This window comes from Jaculus jaculus, chromosome 10 (genome assembly GCF_020740685.1).
Source record: "Jaculus jaculus isolate mJacJac1 chromosome 10, mJacJac1.mat.Y.cur, whole genome shotgun sequence".
Lineage (NCBI taxonomy): Eukaryota > Metazoa > Chordata > Mammalia > Rodentia > Dipodidae > Jaculus > Jaculus jaculus.
Window position 1 is genome coordinate 34,577,140 of NC_059111.1, and position 19,704 is coordinate 34,596,843.

At 39.8% G+C, this 19,704-nt stretch overlaps 2 pseudogenes; one reads left to right on the plus strand and one right to left on the minus strand.

Annotated features, from left to right (window-relative positions):
* Window positions 1-471: 471 nt before the first annotated feature.
* Window positions 472-1,034, minus strand: LOC101593516 (annotated as a pseudogene).
* A 6,123-nt stretch (window positions 1,035-7,157) lies between these two features.
* LOC101593806 overlaps window positions 7,158-19,704 on the plus strand; it is a 43,405-nt pseudogene continuing 30,858 nt past the window's right edge.

The following is a 19,704-nucleotide window of genomic DNA, read 5'->3' on the forward strand; positions in this document are numbered from 1 at the left end:
CATATGAGTGATGGAATAGAAGAAAACCAATGGGGCTGAGACTGCCTCATAAACAAGAAGAGTATGACAAGGGAATAATGCAGGGTAGATTCAGAAATGTGAAGTAATATGGAGGGGCTAGAGAACAGGTGCTGTGACTGGAGCTAAAGAAATTGTGAAGTCTAGTGTAGATGTCATTCATCCTATTTATTCATTGTTTCACAATGAGCTTCCAGGTTATATAGGACATTCTGAAGATGCAAAGGAGACATGTCCCTGTTTTAAAAAAAAAAACATGAAAATTGACAGGCAAGGTTTCTGAGCAGGAAGTGGCCTCATTGAATCATTCAGCACCCTCATCTAATCTGATCACCATTCTTTGCTCCCCCGAAATAAACAGAAGTCTTATATTGTTTTAATAAAAACTAATTATTCTTATGATCCAGGATCTTGTTTCTGTGTAGCTGGGTAAATTCGACCTTACTTACCAGCCTAATGCACTGTTCCTTTTTCAGAAATAGGTACCATCCAAAACCTTTTGGATATCCTTTCTTTAAACTGTGTGGCTTGTTAAATCAAAGCAGGTGAATTTGAAACAAGTTCAATGTCATTTCCTTCATGGATTAATTCATCTCTCTGGGCCTGTGACCCAGACTAAGCAACACCTGCTCTCATCTGAACCCTGTGAATGTACTTTTCACCCAAGAAATTTTGGATTTTAACAAGAGATCCATTTTTCTGAATAACGATATTGATGGGAAAGTGAGCATACATGAACCTCATCTTTTAATGAAAGTCCAGTGTCACACCCTCGATCATGTTCTGGACTGATCAAGACAGTACGAATGGTAACAAGTTCCTTTCTGTTTCCCCACCATTTGTCAACTTGTGGCCTCTTCTTTTTTCTTTCCCAGGAGACTTAATTCTAAATTGATGCTGTTGAAGTCCCTCCAGAGGGTTCCTCTGGGGCCCTCCACGAGAACTGTGTGTCCTTTCAGAGTGATGTTGATATTGTCTGGGACCTCAACAGTTTGGTTGCTGAGGATGGTCTTCATTCTTGCAGAAGATGTGGCAAAGCCTGTCATCATACTATTTTATTTTTTATTAGTTTTGTACTCAGTGAATACAATCAAATTGGTACCATTGTTAGCCTCCTCCCTGTCCTTCCTCCTCCACAGGGACCCTTCTTGTTGGGGTATATGGGTCATTGTGGGGTTAGCCATCAGTTATGGGTAGGAGGAAATGTCTCTGTATATCATGAACCAACGTGTGGCTCTAACATTCTTTCTGCCCCATCTTCCGCAAATTTCCCTGAGCCATGTTGGGTTCATTTTAGGTCTGCTTCAGTGATGAGGTCCCCAGACAGTTAGCACATCTAGTGCCAGAAGGTGCTATATGAGTGACTGGGGGAAAATGACTAATATCTGTCCAAGCATCTCATGGTCTAACCTACTTAGCAGCAAACAAATTGGTGTGATGCTCACACAAGTGCAATAGTGGTGCACAGCCAGCATGGGAAACCAACTGCTCTTTATTTGGCTAACTGATTTGTTCAGTGGAATGGAACCCATAGCTGGATCTGGGAAACAAGTCAGAACCATATCCAAAAATGAGCCCACTCTTCATTATCAAGCTTCCACCCATCGTGGCGTAGAAGAGGGTCTGTCATCATTCTTGATGGGCAATATGCATGCCAACACTGCTCCTAGACAGAACATGCTCTGGACTCCTTGCACTCGTGGGATGTATCCATAGTTGAGCTGGCCCTTTTCTACTTTATCCCACATATCACATCCAAATCTTTGGCACATCTGCATCTTCATGTGAGTGAATCAAGAACCCAGCAGTTTCATCTCCTCTGACTTTACCTCCCTAGTCCTATCCCTAATATTTCTTTCCTGGACTATTGTATCTATATGAGCCTTCTGCTTCAACTGGAATTTTTTTTCTCAGTCTCATAGTCAAAGGGATTTTTCTAAAATATTAGGTTAAACTATCTTGCTCAGTAGCTTCACAACACTCCCAACCACTTGTCCAGCAAAGTACAAAGTCATGGTACTGACAGCCCCACCTAGGCCAGCTTTTGCTGCAGTTCCTTGGCCATCTCTCAACACTCTCCCTTTGCCTGCTGGCTTCCAGGGGTATTGGCTTCCTTCGGAACATGACTGGCATGTTCTTATAATGGGATATTTGAACTTGCTTTCTGAAATCATATTCTGTACCACACTGACTTGTTTAAAGTACTTTGAAAACTCCTAATTGGACTCAAACATTATCTTTTGAAAGATGTCTTATGAGGAAATTTGTTTAAAATAGTTCTCATTTGTATCTATCTCCTTGTCTTATTGTTATTTTATTTTTCTAACATCACTTAGTCACATGCTATCCTGTTGACTTTCCTGCCTCTTTCAAGAGAGTTAAGCTCCCTGAACATACTGAGCAGGGTCAACTTTTCACAATGTTATTTTCAGTGTGTAAAATGCTATCTAACTTTCTTGTACAAGACTGAGCAAAAACTACAGCCAGTAAGCCAAGTAAAGTTTCTCATAGGTTTAGTACTAAAATAAATAAATAAATAAATAATAAATAAATGAATGTTGGGATAACTTTTAGGATGGATTAGGACTGAAGGAAGATTTGTTTTAAAGTAGGGAAAATTCACTTGTTTTTATAGATTGAAAGCACTATCAAATGCAGAGACATTATCCAATAATGAATAAGTTTACTCAAGCATGAACATTGCAATGGGAGTACATATGCAATAGGAAATGGTGTGTGTTCATTGGAGACCATGGGAAATGGCAGTTTTTAATAGCAAAACAAGAAGGATAATCTAAGTTGTTTTGCTACGATAATTGTTGGCTACAAGGGTCAATGACAAGGATGGTGTTAGTACAAGGTTGGAGTGCAAGTTGTTGGGTAGACATCTTTGCATAACTATTTTCTGTGTAAGGTGGCCATGGTTCTATGTGTGAGTATGTGGTTCTGGCATGGCTTCTGATCAACCTTATCAGGCATATATGTTTATGGGATCCTTTTCTTTATAATCACCTGCTATATTTATTTATACATATATTTATTCTTGATTTTTTTTTGTTAGAGTTTGACATAAGTGACCCAATTTTTGAATCTTATACCTTTTACTAAGAGAGCTGCTTGATGTAAGGCCATATAGGATGGATTGCTTATCTACAAGAACATGGTAGGACATATTAGTGCAAAGGGAAGGAGCCAGTTTAGGACACAGTTCCTAGCTGGTTGCTTCTGAACATTACTGTGTTACAAATGGCATCACCATTTTCCCATACACTGCTCTCTTCAGCCTGTGGTGGTTGGTTGGCTTGATAGGTCTCCTAAAGCCAGTGAGCTACAAAAGTATTATTTTTCATATGAACCCATGCATGAAAAGAGCATGGGAATCTCTGACATACAGGAAGAGTAGGGATATTTCCTTCAAGTCTTAAAAGATGACAACATGAGTCCCAATTTAACAAATGTGCTGAAGTGGTCAAATTATATAAAGTGTGGGTGGCACTTTAGTGGAATCAAAAAGGACTTAGTCCACGTTGCCTGGGTGACTTCCTTTCTCCCTCATTTCTGGCTCTTTGTACTCCTGAGTATTGATTGAATGTCTGCTTCCAGCCGCTTTCTGTAGAATAAAGTAGGGACAAATATTTAATCTGCACTTCCTCGAGGAGTTGTCTTTGAACTACGAAGGCTGAATTCAGGATCTGCTCACATCCTCATGGTGCTTTGTCTGAATATCCATCATATTCCTCCCACATAATATTCATGTATTTCTCCTCCACTTGTCCACAGTACCCCCAGGACTGGTGTTCTGTCTCATTTGTCTTCATAGCATGGCCACCTACCTTGGACCATGACACAGATCACGTGCCTGTTAGAAAGTTATTGAATTCAAACTATGCTACGGTAACTAAAACATAGTCTTTACTTTCTTAGTGACCCATTAGCTATTTGGGGAGAAATTAATAATTTGCCACAAAGTGGTAAGAGCTATAACACTTATATAAAACAGTTCTCCTACAGTCCAGTGGTGGGCACAGCCTCTCCACAGCAATAGGCCAGTCATTGTGCCTTTTCCCTGGTGTATTCACATTGAATTATTATTATTATTATTACTATTAATTTATTTGAGACAGACAGAGAGAGAGGGAGGGAGAACGAGAGAGAGAACGAGAGAGAATGGATGCGCCAGGGACTCTAGCACTTGCACATGGACTCCAGATGCATGTGCCACCTTGTGCATCTGGTTTATACAGTATTTTTTATTTATTTAGGAAAGAAAGAGTATTGATTGCAGAAAAATCAGATTACTTGTAAAGTTATAAAACTCTTAGAAACTGCCAGATGGGAAGTTGTCATAACACAGTGAAATATTAACCCCAGAGCAGCTGCTGGCCAGCCTTATTTCCATGTGCCTGAAAGCACACTGCTGATTCTATTGACACCTATAAAGTTTCCTTGTTGGGAAAAAAAAGTACTACAAAGCTTTGCTTCTTTGATGTTCCTTTTACATTCTCTTGGAAAGGGTATTTTTGTAAACAGGAAAGGTCAGAATAATTAAATCTGACAACTGATGGGTCTAGTAACAATTAAAACAGACAAGCTTTTCTCCCCTCTATGGTCAGGGGTGCCAATTGCTGGGCATTCTTTGTTGAAACGAAGTAATTGTTATAAGTGCTTCATAATAACTTAAGCTGTCCTCTCTACATGTCAGGCATATTGATTCCATCTGAGCTGACACAAGAGTTCACCAGATAGATTTTGCAGACTCTTGGCTCCATGAAAATATGTGACTTTGGAAGTTGGATTAACATATGTATTAGAATCTTATCTGCCTCAAATAATCTGGGTAGATTTTGAAAGTGATATAAACTCTCTGGCTTGTTTTCTTTACTGTAGCATCACAAAAATTGCCTTACTTGATGTGCAGAGTTGCTTTGAGTATATAATAAAACAGCATATGAGTGTAAAGTTTTTGTTTTTTTTTTTTCCCCTACAGCTAGGAATTTTCTACTTGGAATTTTTCTTGATAAATATTTCAAGATTTATTTTGTGTTAGATATGATACTCAAATTCTACTACTTTATGCTTGACATCCCATGATAATATCTAAGAGCCAATACCTTATGAGTGGATGTCATGTCAAACACTATGCTAAGTAATTACCTTCAAAAATATCATTTCTGCTGGGTGTGGTGGCACATGCATTTAATCTCAGCACTTGGGAGGCAGAGATAGTACGATCACAGTGAGTTAGGCCAGCCTGAGGCTACATAATAAATTCCAGGTCTGCCTGGGCTACAGCAAGACCATACCTCAGAAAAACAAAAACAAAAACAAAAAAAACCCCACAAAACTCATTTCTTTCTTATTTAATTAGGTCTATCTCAAGATGAACATATCAAGATGGAAAAGAATAAACTTTGTACAAATGTGACTAGTAGAAGTCAACATGTGCATACAAGACCCTCGATTGTGACTACAACTCTGCCCCAATGGCTACTTCTTAGCATACGGCTCACATGGCTCACATTTTATCTCTTCTTCTAGTACTTTATGGTGCACATAACACTAAGAAGACTATGCAGAAATACAGCACTCCTGTTGCCATTGTTGCCTGAAGCCAGAACCAAGGAGCCAGAGCAAAAAGGAAAGGATATGACAGCTCCAGTAGGGGTGAGAGGATTATGAGAAAGTTTTTCTGTGGAAGGGGCCATAATGGTTACTTTAACTGCAAAAGCTCTCCCATGGGGAGTGTTGGTGGTTCGCCACAGAGCTTGAGTGTCAAGCTTATGGAAGTTTACTAAGCACTGGGAATTATTATTTTTTCTTTTTTATTATTTATTTATTTAGTTAGTTTGTTTGTAAGAGGAACAAGAGAGAGAGAGAGAAAGGGGGGGGGGGAAGGGAGGGAAAGGGGATGTACCAAGCCCTCCAGATGCATGCGTCACCTTGTACATCTGACTTTAAGTGGGTGTTGGAAATTGAACTCAGTCCTTAGGCTTTATCGGCAAGCACCTTAACCTGAGCCATCTCTCCAGCCCCCACTTTTTATGAAATATTTCCTTCAATGCTGCTTTCTCTCAATTCGAAAAGGCACCAATGTTCAAAGAAGAAAAATGATTATCTGTAACTGTTTACCTGGTCATCAAGAAACTCCAGGGTTCTCCATAAAGTTGTCATCTTGAACTGTCAATAGTCAGGTTTTATGATGGTCAGGTTTTGAGGACTGTCCTGTTAAAGGCTGAGGTCTACAATGCATGCTAAATCAATGGACTCAAAAACTATGCCCTTGGCTTTAGGGCTATTCTCAGGAGCTTGTCACCTTCATTGATATGATATGATGTGATATGCGTCTTGGCTGGCTCTTTTACTTTGGATAGTCTCAGTGCTTGTGATAGACATAGTAAGATGAGGACCTTTGAATTGTATGCAAGATGATTGTTCATTTACTTTTACCTTAACTTGTAAATCCTATTCTGTAATCTCTCCTTCTCACAGCAATTGCTTGCTTGCTTATGGGAATAGGGGCCTTGGGCCTATAGCTTTCATTAATAGAAAATGTTTAGAAGAGTAAAACTGAACTAGGAAATTATTTTAAAAAATAATTCTACTACTGTCATACTCCTTTTCTCTTCCCTCTGCTTGTGTGGGCTCACTTTGATGGAGGGTTACAATGTGCTTGAAAATAACCTAAGAGGGAAGACTGTGGATTCTAATTATAGAAGAGCCTGGATTTTAGAAGTGCTTAAGGACTTGCCCACAGTCACGTCAGTGTCAAGCATGACGCTAGAGTCCAAGGCTCATCTCCACAGAGCTCCCCACTAATGAGTGCTCACCAGCTGTTTGCCTTCAGCTTTGCACTCAGGCAGTGGCTACAAACTGTTTTGAAAACCAAATTTTAGAAAGCAATGTTTTACTCATCCTCACATCATCATCTCTCACATCACCAAATAAATATTTCTTAGATTGATGATGAAAACAGTTCAATAAAATTTTATGGTGTTTATTGACCAAATATCCTGAGTGAAACACCTTTTCTCATTCAGTCTCATTTCATGTTAGCAAATGGTTGGAAAGTGTTGAGTGTGTGAGAAGCATTTGATGAGCATTTTGATGTGCTAGATAAGGCAAATTTGCCAATAGTCAACATGGATGCTTACAACTCTGGCTATATTTCCCACTCCTTCAAATTACGTTCAATGGTAACATAATCCTTCTCCTGATTCCAGAGTTTCTACTCCAAAACATGTTTGGGATAGAAAATACCAGGATGAAAAATGTGTTTTAAACTTTGTCATTAATCCTGCAAATTTGACATAGAAATGTTAAAACCAAAGACACAGAAAAACAGCAGGTAGTTTGAGTGGAGTAAGATAGATTTATTTAACATATCTAGCATTTCTGTACACTGGATTTCATGAGTTAGCAATTTTGCTGGCAATAATTCATAACAATAAAAAGATTCCTAAGAGCTGACTTATATAAAATGCATGAGGATATATATTTGGGACTAGGTATATCTTTAAAAGAGAGAAAGCTAGGCTGAAGAGATGGCTTAGTGGTTAAGCGCTTGCCTGTGAAGCCTAAGGACCCCGGTTCAAGGCTCGATTCCCCAGGACCCACGTTAGCCAGATGCACAAGGGGGAGCATGCATCTGGAGTTTGTTTGCAGTGGCTGGAGGCCCTGGCGTACCCATTCTCTCTCTCTCTCTCTCTGCTTCTTTCTCTCTCTGTCTGTTGCTCTCAAATAACCAAATAAAAATGAACAACAACAAAAAAATTTTAAAAAGAGAGAAAGCTGATTTAGATTGACTTTATGTGGTTTTCCAGAATAGGTTTTTGTTTATACTAAGCAATGGGCTTTATTTCTTTTAGAAATTTTGTATAATTTGAGCCACAATAATAAAGGCTATATTGTTAAATATAAATAACAAATTTACTTTAACCACTAAAATCCAAGGCACAAGGAACACAGGGATATCAACTGGTATACATTACCTATATTGACATAGAGGGGTGCTGAAATTTTGTCCAAGTCTCAGTAGTTAGTTATTAAAATGATATTTTCAAACTAGAAAACAGTGGTATCTATTATGTCAACCTGTAATTACAAAGATTTGGTTTAGTAACCTACAATCAGAATAAAAATGTGTCTGATTTTGTTCTGTAGTAGAAAGATGGTAAAAGCAAATACATTCTTTTTTCTTCTTAATTTTTTTTTATTTATTTATTTATTTATTTATTTATTTATTTATTTATTTATTTATGAGTGAAAGAGAGAGAAAGAGGGAGGGAGGGAGGGAGGGAGGGAGAGAGGGAGGGAGAGAGAGAGAGAGAAAGAGAAAGAGAGAGAGAGAGAGAATGGGCACACTAGGGCCTCCAGCCACTGCAAAGAAACTCCAGATGCATGTGCCACCTTGTACATCTGGCTTATGTGGGTCCTGGGAATTGAGCCTCGAACTGGGGTCTCTAGGCTTCACAGGCCAATGCTTAACTGCTAAGCCATCTCTCCAGACCAAAAGCAAATATATTCTTAACAATTATTTATTCGTTAGGAGAGAGAGAAAGAGAGAGAGAGAATGGGTGCATCAGGGCCTCTAGTCACTGCAAATGAACTCCAGACTCATGCACCACCTTGTGCTTATGTAGGTCCTGGGGAATTGAACTTGGGTCCTTAGGTTTCACAGGCAAGCACGTGAACCACTACAGCCATCTCTCCAGCCCAGCAGATATATTCTTTAAACATATCAATAACTGATTATGTCTCCTAGAGTGAATTTGGTCTCCTGATCATGAAGCAATTGCAATTTCAACTCAACCCTTCATCCTGGAAGTTCTCAGTTAGCAGTACAAGGAAAAGCCACAGAGGTGGCAGGTCCACATAACAGGGTGAGTTGAAGGCATGGCTGTTTAGTGCTAATCTGAGAAGAGGAGAAACCATGAGCTACTCACTGTGCTGGGGAAAAAAATACTTCTGTTCATCAAATGCTTCTATACAAAATGGCCAAAACCACTTTTTGTTTTTGCATTCAATTCTTGTTCTGTGTCACACAGGGGGTGGCACTAAACGTAAGATTAAAGCTATGGATGTGAAAGTTCTTGCATGGAAGTACATGATAGTCATGGGACACTAGGCAAGTACATCCTGATTATAGAGCAGGTGAAGTTAAACTAGAACTTTTATGCACTGAAAATTTCTGTAGAAGTGATTTTAAAATATTTTTAATATTTTATTTATTTATAGGGGCACACTAGAGCCTCTAGCCACTGTAAACCAAATGCTAGAGCAAGTCCTGCCTCAGGCAGGAGAGAGAGCACTGTGATCAACTAGTAAAAGTTTTCAGAGGACTGGGGCGGGGGGGGGGGGGGCATTGTGGTGCACAGAACTTGTAATTGTTCTCCCTAGACTAATTATTGGATAAAGGAGTCTTGGCTTCATTGTCAATCAATCATCAAAAGCAGAAGTGCAGCAGCCAGGACCAAGCGCAACCACAGAGGAACTGGTGAGGTGAGCAAGAGTGCTGCTTCTAAAGGGAGCCTGACAACCTGGGCCAGGGTCAAGGAGACAAACACTGAGGGTGCTCAAAATGCACCAAAGCAGAAACCCAGAAACTAGTGAGAGCTCAACACTAATGTATACTAAAAACACACACACCAAAGTTCAGGGGATTTTGCTGAAGAGGGGGCAGAAAGAATGTAAGAGCCACAGAGTGTGAGGAGGGGCTATCCAGAGGCAGGGCCTCACCCTCCCTACAATGTCTGACTGCTGTTCTCACATTTCCTAACCCACAACTCCACGGTGAATACCAGGAGTCTCCCTAAGGAGGGACCTCAATGTAGTAGGGGCAGGGAGGAGGGAGACGATGGTACTAACACATGAAGTGTCCATACAAAGTTCCTACTTAATAAAAACAGCAGTAGGAGTGCAGCTGTCAGGGTGACTCAGTACCCGATGCGGTCTTGCACTCTGTACTGCGGGGTACACTCTGTCCCTAACAGACACTCATATCCTGACCTTCAGATTCATGATTCTGTAGAACACAGCCACTGCTGACCTCTCCTGGAACATGAGGATGTTTGAAAAGAGTTGCTGACAACTTTAGGCAGAATTATCTCACTACACATGTAATTAGCAATTTGAAGTGAAATATGCTAAATATTTCAACAGATGTTTCTTTTTATTTTTAAAAAATATTTTATTTATTTGTTTATTTGAGAGAGAGAAAGAGGTAGATAGAGAGAGGATGGGCACACCATGGCCTCTAGCCACTGCAAATGAACTCCAGACACATGTGCCACCTTGTGCATGTGGCTTACTTGGGTTCTGGGAATTGAACCTGTGTCCTTAGGCTTTGCAGGCAAGTGCCTTAACTGCTAAGCCACCTCGCCAGCCTCATTAGAAGTTTCTTAAATCACATATTTTTTTTCTTTGTGTGTGTGTGTGTGTGTGTGTGTGTGTGTGTGTGCGAGAGAGAGAGAGAGGGGGGGGAAGGGTGTGGGGGGAGGGGAGTGCTGGTGAGCCAGGGCCTCTAGCCACTGCAGTTAATCTCCAGATATGTGCACCACCTGTGCATATGTGTCCCCTTGTTCATTGCTTACGTTGGTTATGGAGAGTCAAACCTGGGTCCTCTGGCTTCTCAGGCAAGTGCCTTAATCACTAGGCCATCTCTCCAGCTCACAAGTGTGTTTTTAAGATCCACCAATAGGGCTGAAGAGGTTGCTAAGTGGCTAAAGGCACTTGCCTACAATGCTTAATGACCTGGGTTGGATCCCCTGTATCCACATAAAGCCAGATGTACAAAGTACATCTGTTCATTTGAAATGGCTAGAGGCCCTGACATGCCCATTATCTGTCTCTCTTCCTTATATCTCCCTCTGCTTGCAAATAAATAAGTAAATAAACATCCCCAAGTGAATATAAATGTTCTTCCTTTCAACCATGTGCTTCAGGATAGCATCCCTTCCCAGGGAGGACTCTTTGGCTGAGGACCTCCACACATGACTGCAGAAACTGAGGCTGAGGCATTGCTGCCTCTCCTGCTGGGACTCTGCAAATCTTCTGCTTACACCTCTAAGCCAATGGAAGAGGAAGAGCCTTATCCTCTCAACTTTCTTATCCTCCTTCTCCATGCCCTCGGGCCATCTTATCAGCCCCAGGTTGCCCTCACTCACAGTCAATCTCGCTCCTCCCCAGTAATGGTCTCCAAGGATTCCTTTTTATATCCAGTCTTCTCTAGTCCAAAGTCTTCTAATGCTTTCTCTCTGTGGTACTGCTCCACACCCATTTCTGCAAAATTATTTAGTAAAAAAATAAATATCAGTTGAAGCCAGGATAAATATAACTTTTTAAATAGTCAAACCCAGTTAATGACGTTTTTAAAGGCAAGAAGTCCATTAAAGTAATTTAGGATCACTGTTTTAGGCAGGAGATTTCAATCAGTCAACTGTTTCAGATTTCTTTTGTTTGTCCCAAACTGCAAATTACTTTTGAAATTGTTCACAGAATGCAAATAAAGTGGCAATCCTCTCCTACCAGATGTACTGGATAGGCATGAGGGCACAATCATTTTCCTAACCAATATTTTCATTAAGAACCTGTTCAGAATCTTAGAATAACTTCCTCCTTCCAGCTTAATTAAACTATGAAATGGTGCCCATGGTGGGTTATTGTCCTTAAGTGCTCTTAGTGGTCTGGAGACTGGGATGGTAGAAGTGGTACCAAGCTCATTAATCTCATGCTTATCTTGGATTGAAAGGCAAGAGCTGTCTTTATACTCAGAAACAGGGGACTTCAAGATTCACACAACTGAGCAGGAATCAAGATGGACAAGCAGCCACATCTCTACAGAACAAACCATCTCTGTTCTGGTGCCTGCGTCCCAAGGGCTTGGCAGGACCAGCCACAAAGAAGTAAGAGCAATTCAGTTTGGGGAAAGTTTCTCTAATTTAAAAATCCTCTTCTCCCACCTACTATACTATAGATATTGCTCAAGACATAAGAAAATGAATTTTAAAACTATTCAGTTTTAAAACCATAAAAAACCATGGACTTAAGATGGTGTGAGTCTATAGGCAGTGGTGGAATGGGGCATCTCAGAAGGTACCAGAAATGTACTTACCCTATTCTTAGGCTCTCCTCTCCCCCAACTGTCATTAGTATTTGACTTGCTTTCTTTCTGTTGTGAAGCTTGGACAGTCCTAATCCCTTCATAACTGGTATTTCAGACACTGTAGTGAGAAGACCCCTTTGGCTTCCCCTTTGTGTGAAATCCTTTCTGCTGTCAGTACCACACTGACTGCTTGCTTATACCCACACTCTGGAAACTTCTCCTTATTCATTGTCCTTGTAACTGAAATGTCCTGTTTTTCCTTCTACTTGCTCTTTTCATGGTCGTTACTCATATGTTACTTAATGGTGCCTCACTTTCAGCTTGTTTGCTTGCTGAGCCTGGCTTGCAGGGTCTACCTTTAAATTGCTTCATGTCTACTCAGCAGTCTATCTGTCACAATTAAAAATGATGTAACTAATAAAAAGAAGAATGAAGTAATTTTATCTGTGGTATGCCACTTGTTGTTTCTATTATACATAAACCTACATTTTACCTTTAAAAAACAAACTAAAGTATGCCAATTTGCTACTGATATTTTTATTTCACATTTTACAATAAAATTTAGATTATTCATCAGATATATCTTTCCTTATTCATTTATTTAAAATAACAGAACTATATTTCTGTTCTCTTGCTTTTCTTATGTCTTATGTTCCCTAGGTTTCTCTCTCGTGTATTGTTAAGTGTTTGACTCATTGTTTTCATGCCTTATCACAATGAAGACCTCTGGCTTAGTCTTTGCTCTGAGCTCAGGTCAGTTGTCTTTGCTTGCTCCATGAGTCTGGGGTGTTTAGGGACATTGGCTATGATACACAGACTGGCTATACATACATATTATTTATCTTTAGTGAAAGTATAAAAATTTTAAACAACCGTAGCTCTAATTTAATTTGATAATTTCGAGAGGGACACTTTATTTTGTTTCAATAATTTTTTAAAATTATTTTTAATTACTTGCAAGACAGAGGGAGAGAGAGAAATGAATGAATATGAGTGAACGTGCCAGGGTCTTTAGCCACTGCCAATGAATTCTAGATGCTTGCACCACTTTGTGCATCTGGCTTTATGTGGGCAGTGGGGAATTGAACCCAGATTGTTAGGCTTTGCAAGCAAGTACCTTAACAAATGAGCCATCTGTCCAGCCCAGTTTCAATTATTTTTTGTGCATGATTATTTTTTTAACTTATCAACTTTCATTAAGAGCTACTAATCTCTATTTTGCAAAATGAGGAGTTCAGTTCATTACATTAACTTCTTATTTTCTCAGCTCTCCCATGCTGCAGTTCTCCATCCTCAGTAAGTTTAGTTCTTTTATCGATTTCCTTATATTATGACATGACAGGATTAGACTTCAGTTTCTTTGGCCATTTGCCTCGGGCAGTATCTTCTTGCACTGCTGGATGAGAGGATGCATCCACCTGTGGTGCTCACCACCTCTGCCAAGGTTACTACATTGTCATTGGATTCTTCATAGTTATGCATGCTTTATTCTATGCTACTTTTCTTGCTTTGTCTTAAAGATGCAGTCTGAACTTCTTCCCAATAAGGCGATCAGACTATAAATTATCTCTGTTTACTAAGGAACTTAGAAGGGTTTTGAAGCCACAGGGGGAGATAGTACCTTATTTTACTAAATTTGGCTTCTTTAGTGAGGTAAAGGGAAACATTGCACTTAATATTATTTCCTTGCTCACTAGCATGATTTAAGCTGCTTCACAACATTTTTGTCACTAGTAAATTCATTGTTTTTCCAAAATTGTTTTCTCAAAAGTGCTTAGGCCCCATCTTGACTGGAAGGTACTCCCGTTCTATTTTAGACCAGCTTCTTTCTTCTCCTGACAGCCACGACTTGTCCTGATTTCCCCATGATTCGTGTTCTGGCTCACTGCTTTTGTGTGCTTTATACTTTTTCCTATTCTTTTTGTTCCTGTTATATGTTAATAATTCTTGGAGGAAGAGTAGATGAGTTTTCTCAGTCTTTGGAAGTTTGAAAATGCTTTTAATTTGCCAGTGATTATTTCAATAGCAGTTTGGCTCAGTTCAAAATTGTTTATTTTATCTTGGCTCATTTTTTTGCTCTCAAAGCTTCAAAAGCACTTTCCTATTTTTTTCTAGCACTCAGTATTGCTGACAAGAAGCTTTGTTCTATCCTGAACCTTGTCCACTTGAAAATCATCTACTTTTTATTTTTCTGAAAGCTTACTCATTTTCTTTGTGTGTGTGTGACTAGGATCCCAAAATTTCTACAAGCTTTGTATAAGGAAGGTTCCTTGAAAAGCTTATAAAAGTTAGTAGACATTTTTAATTCTTTTTTTTGAAAAGTTAGGTTTGTAATTTTTAATATTTTATTTATTTATTTATAAGTGTGTGTGTGTTTGTGTGTGTGTGTGTGAGAGAGAGAGAGAGAGAGAGAGAGAGAGAGAGAGAGAGGCAGAGAGGCAGAGAGAGAGAATGGCAGGGCCTCTAGCTACTGCACACAAGCTCCAGACGCATGTGCCACCTTGTGTATGTGGGTGCTGGGGAATCAAACCTGGTTCCTTAGACTTTATAGGCAAGCACCTTAACTGCTAAGTCATCTCTCCAGTCCCAGACATTTTAAATTCTTATTTTTTATTTTCAGTACTAGGGACTGAAGATAGGGCCTAACACCTGCTAGGCAAAAGCTCTACTTTCCCCACCCCAGTGTATTTTAACCTTGGATATAGTTTTAGATTTATAGGAAAGACTTTGAGATATTATAGTTCCAATGCATATCACTCCATGTTTTAGTTTTTTTCATCATTAGTAACATATTACAATGTTATACTTTAAAAAAAGCAGTATGGATACATTGTTATGAATGCAAGTCAATCCATCCTTCCTTCTTTCTTATTGATTAAGTGTTTCGATGTCCCAGGATTCTATCCATATTATCACACTATGTTTGGTTGTCATGTTTTTATGGACTCCTGGTTATGAATTTCTCAGACATGCTTTTCATATCTTTGCTAATTTTGAGGAATACTTTCCTGATACATTTATTCATTTATTATTATTTTTAGATGTGAGTATGGTGTGTGTATGTGGATACATGCCTGTGTGGGGTTATGTGTGCATGCAGATAGAGGCCAGATGCTGATATTTAGTATCTTCCTTAATCATTCTTCACCTTTTCTTTTTGAGAAAGGGCTTTTCACTGAATGTGGAGCACCTAATTTGGCTAGACAAGATAGCTAGTAAGCCTCACGGATTCTCCTATCTCCACCTTCCCATCATTGGAATTACAGGCACATGCCCTCATGCCTCACATTTTAAGCGGGTGCTGAGGATCCAAACTCAGGTCCTCTTGCTTGCATGACAAGCATTTTATGGACTGAGCCTTCTCCCCAGCCACACCCTCCAGGTAGATTGTAGGATGCCCCTTCATAGGGATTTTTAAATAAACTATTTTTGTTTTATTTTTATTTATTTATTTGAAAGTGACACAGAAAGAAAGAAACAGATAGAGAGAGTGTGGTGGTTTGATTCAGGTGTCCCCCATAAACGTAGGTGTTCTGAATGCTAGGTTCCCAGCTGATGGAGATTTGGGAATTAATGCCTCCTTGAGGGAGTGTATTGTTGGGGGCGGGCTTATGGGCTTTATAGCCAGTTTCCCCATGCCAGTGTTTGGCACACCCTCCTGTTGCTGTGGTCCACCTTATGTTGGCCAGGGGGTGATGTCCACTCTCTGCTCATGCCATCATTTTTCCCTGCCATCGTGAAGCTTCCCCTTGAACCTGTAAGCCAAAATAAATCTCTTTTTCCCAGGAACTGCTCTTGGTTGGGTGATTTCTACCAGCAAGGTGAACCGGACTGCAACAGAGAGACAGAGAAAATGGGCGTGCCAGGGCCTCCAGCTACTGCAAACAAACTCCAGATGTGTGTGCCCCTTTGTGCATCTGGCTAAGGTGGGACCTGGGTAATTGAGCCTTGAACTGGGTACTTAGGTTTCACAGGCAAGCGCTTAACTGCTAAACCATCTCTCCAGCCCTCATTGGGATTTTTTTTTTTATAGTTTTCTCATAATTATAGTGAGGATATAAAGGTAAAATGTCATTTTTATTAAATCATATAAAGACCACATAATTTCAACATCATTGATAACTTTTAATTTTAACCCTAATAATAGTGCTCTTCTAGTTTCTCAATTTTCTTTTAGTTCTCTATTTTTTAAATTATTTTTTCATTTTTTGTTTTATTTATTTGAGAGAAAGAGAGAGAGAATGAAAATGAGTGCACAAGGGCCTTCAGTTGCTGCAAACCATTTCCAAAAGCTTGTGCTACCTTGTTCATCTGGCTTAAGTGGGTCCTGGAGAATTGAACCTGAGTCCTGTGGCTTTGCAGGTGAATGCCTTAACAACTAAGCCATCGCTCCAGCCAAAGTTCTCTATTTTTATATAGTTTACTTTTTATAAGGAAGTGACAATGAATATCCTATATTTAAGAGATGAGGAATATGCTCCTCTTCAGTCAGGATAGGGTAACTGCATAGGTTTATTTGGAATTCCTCTGCAAACAGATTCTATCTCTCCCACCACTAAACAATTTCTTTAATCATTTATTTACATAAGCATGACCAGATTTGACTCTCTGGTATCCATGTGTTGCAGTCAGGTTTGCATTGCTGGTAGAAATCACCCAACCAAGAGCAGCTTATGGGAAAACAGAGGTTTATTTTAGCTTACAGGTTTGAGGGGGAAGCTCTCCTGGCAGGGAAAATGATGGCATGAGTGGTAGACATCATCCTCCGGCAATATAAGGTGGACCATAGCAACAGGAGAGTGTGTCAAACATTGACATGGGGAAACTGGCTATAATACCTGTAATCCAGCCCCCGACAATACACGGCCTCCTGGATTGGGGGACACCTGAATCAAACCACCACACCATGTAAAGCCAGATGCACAAAGCAGCTCATGATCTGGAGTTCATTTGCAGTGGCTGGAGACCCTGGTGCACTCATTTTCTCTCTCCTCCCCCTTTCCCTCTTCTCTCTACCTCTCTCTGCTTGCAAATAAATAGATAAATAAATTCTTCTTTTCTTATATGTCTCTTGCTATAGTCCTAGAATGAGCTATTTCTCCAATGATTGTTTTTTATTGTAAATGGATTTAGAAACTAAGATTAAGGCCTTAGATGTACTCAATGTTATAGGCATCATTGCTTCTTTGCTGACAAAATATAGTCATATTTGAGTGTGTAACTAATCCATTTTATATTCATACTTTTCTGTAGATATTGTATGCAGTTCTGTGCATAACTATTTCTATCTAGATTAAAGTAAACATGAATTTTTGTTGATGGCTTCTCCCCCACTCCACCTCTCTCTCTGTGTTATTTTTGGTTATCTCTGAATCAAGGAACCAACTATAAGTCCATCCACAGTCAGCCCATGTGAATTAACAAGATTTACTTTAGCTTGTAGAATCAGGGAGACTTCCTGCCCATGGTTATTTTTCTAGCCACGTTCTGCAATGAAAATATCTTGGCAATAGAAAAACTAGAAAAGCTTTCTTTTTGTGATAGTTCTAGCTGGGAATTTATTTGGATTATTTCACTTAAAAAATGTTTATTATTTATTTATTTATAAGAGAGATCGACAGACATAGAGAGGTAGATAGATGACAGAATGGACACACCAGGGCTTCCAGACACTGCAGATGAACTCCAAACACATGTGCCTCTGGCTTTCTGTGGGTATCGGGGAATGGAACCCAGATTCTTAGGCTTTGTAGTCAAGCACCTTAATGGCTGAACTATCTTTGCAGCCCATGGACTATTTCATTGTTGAAGTGGCTGTTTCTCTGCCTTCAAGTTAGTGGTAAAGCACCAATGTAAGTGAGATAGTAAGACCCTATTGCTGAAGACTCCACATACTTGGGCTGTAAGGTCACTGAGAAATCCTCCTGTAGCTGAGCTGAAAACCACCTTCATGTAGATCAGCTGAAAGCAAGCTGGAAAAAGCTATGCTACATGCAGGTCAATGGGAGAGAGAGAAATCACCAGTGAAGATACTCAACAATGGACCCTGCAAGCTTGCAGTGGACACTGCAAGCCAGCCCAAATGAGCCAACTGGTGCAATACTGGGACACTTATTATGGGGGAAACCAAGCACTCTCTAATTTGACTGGAGGCCCGCTCCATGGGAGGGAATACATCCCTGATACTGAAAGCCTATAACAGGGGTAGTCATGAGCCACAGGGGTTTAATATCTGCTGCTATCTGGCTAAATGTATATACTATGCTTACCAAACTTTAATGTTCATACCCATATATTAATGCTACTCTTACTTTTGGTTAGAGAACCTTCTCTTTTCAGATGGCAGTGACCTTGGGATGACTCAGAAGGCACCATGGTGTTGAGAAGAGGTGACAGAGGAATGCTCAGCACTGAAATATCTCTAGCACACCTTCTAAGGCTCAGGGTCCATTGTGGAAGAAGTAGAACTACTTACAACATGCTCCTCCAAACACAAAATGGCCTGGATATCCATGACCTCACAGTGTCTGACTCTACCTACTCAAGACCATCATAATAGGAGGAAAAGATTAGAGACTTTGAGAGGGGGAGGTGGAGTTTCCAAGGGGAAAGTGGGGGCAGGGAGAGAATTACCATGGGATATTGTTTACAATCATGAAAGTTGTTAATAAAAAATAAAGAAAATAAACAATGGCACAAAGGAAATTAAAACCAAACAAGCATTTGTGGGCTACAGAGATGGTCCAGTGGTTAAAGGTGCTTGTTTGTATTGTAATACCTGATGGTCCAGGTTTGACTCCCTAACACCCACATAAAGCCAGATGAACAAAGTGGTGTACGTGTTCGGAGTTTGTGGCAGGAAGCAATGACGCACCCATACTCACTCAATCTGCTTTTGTCTATCTCTGTTTTGAATAAATAAAAAGGAAACTAAACATTTCCATTGTTTTATGGTTAAAAATGTCTCTATACCAACTGCTTAAGGGAATGTTATACTTTATTCCTTTTTTTTTTTTACTTGAGAAATTTAAGATATGAACATGCAGTAATTTGGTCATGTTCTCATCCCTTTTTTATTTTGTGTCCCCTCTCCCCTACTTCCACCCCCGAAGACACATCTCTTTCACGGTATTGCCACCTCTGTTCTGTTGTCTCACTCTTTTTGTTCTTCTCATCCTCCATGTCAAACTATTGATGTGCTCAAACCACGTGTGTCACACTTCTGAGGGTTTTGGTGACCTCTGCGGGGGAATGAATGCACTGGTCAGTTCAGGACCCAATGGAGGACAGTGACCCAAACTTCGCTTTTGCTCTCTGTGGTCATTTCTCACCTTCCTCTTCCTCACTGTTTCCTGAACCTTTCAGCAACATGGCAGCTATCTGACAGAGAGGTAGCTTCCATCTCTGCTCCAACTTTATTTCTCAGTGTCTCCAACTACACTATTTATTACTTCTTTTATTTCCAAGTATAGTCTTTCTTGAATTCGTTCATTTAACAATTTAACATAAATTTTTAATACTTTACTCCATGACAGGGGCCATGCTAGGGCTGGGGGAATCTAGTACAACCAGCACCAAGAATATCC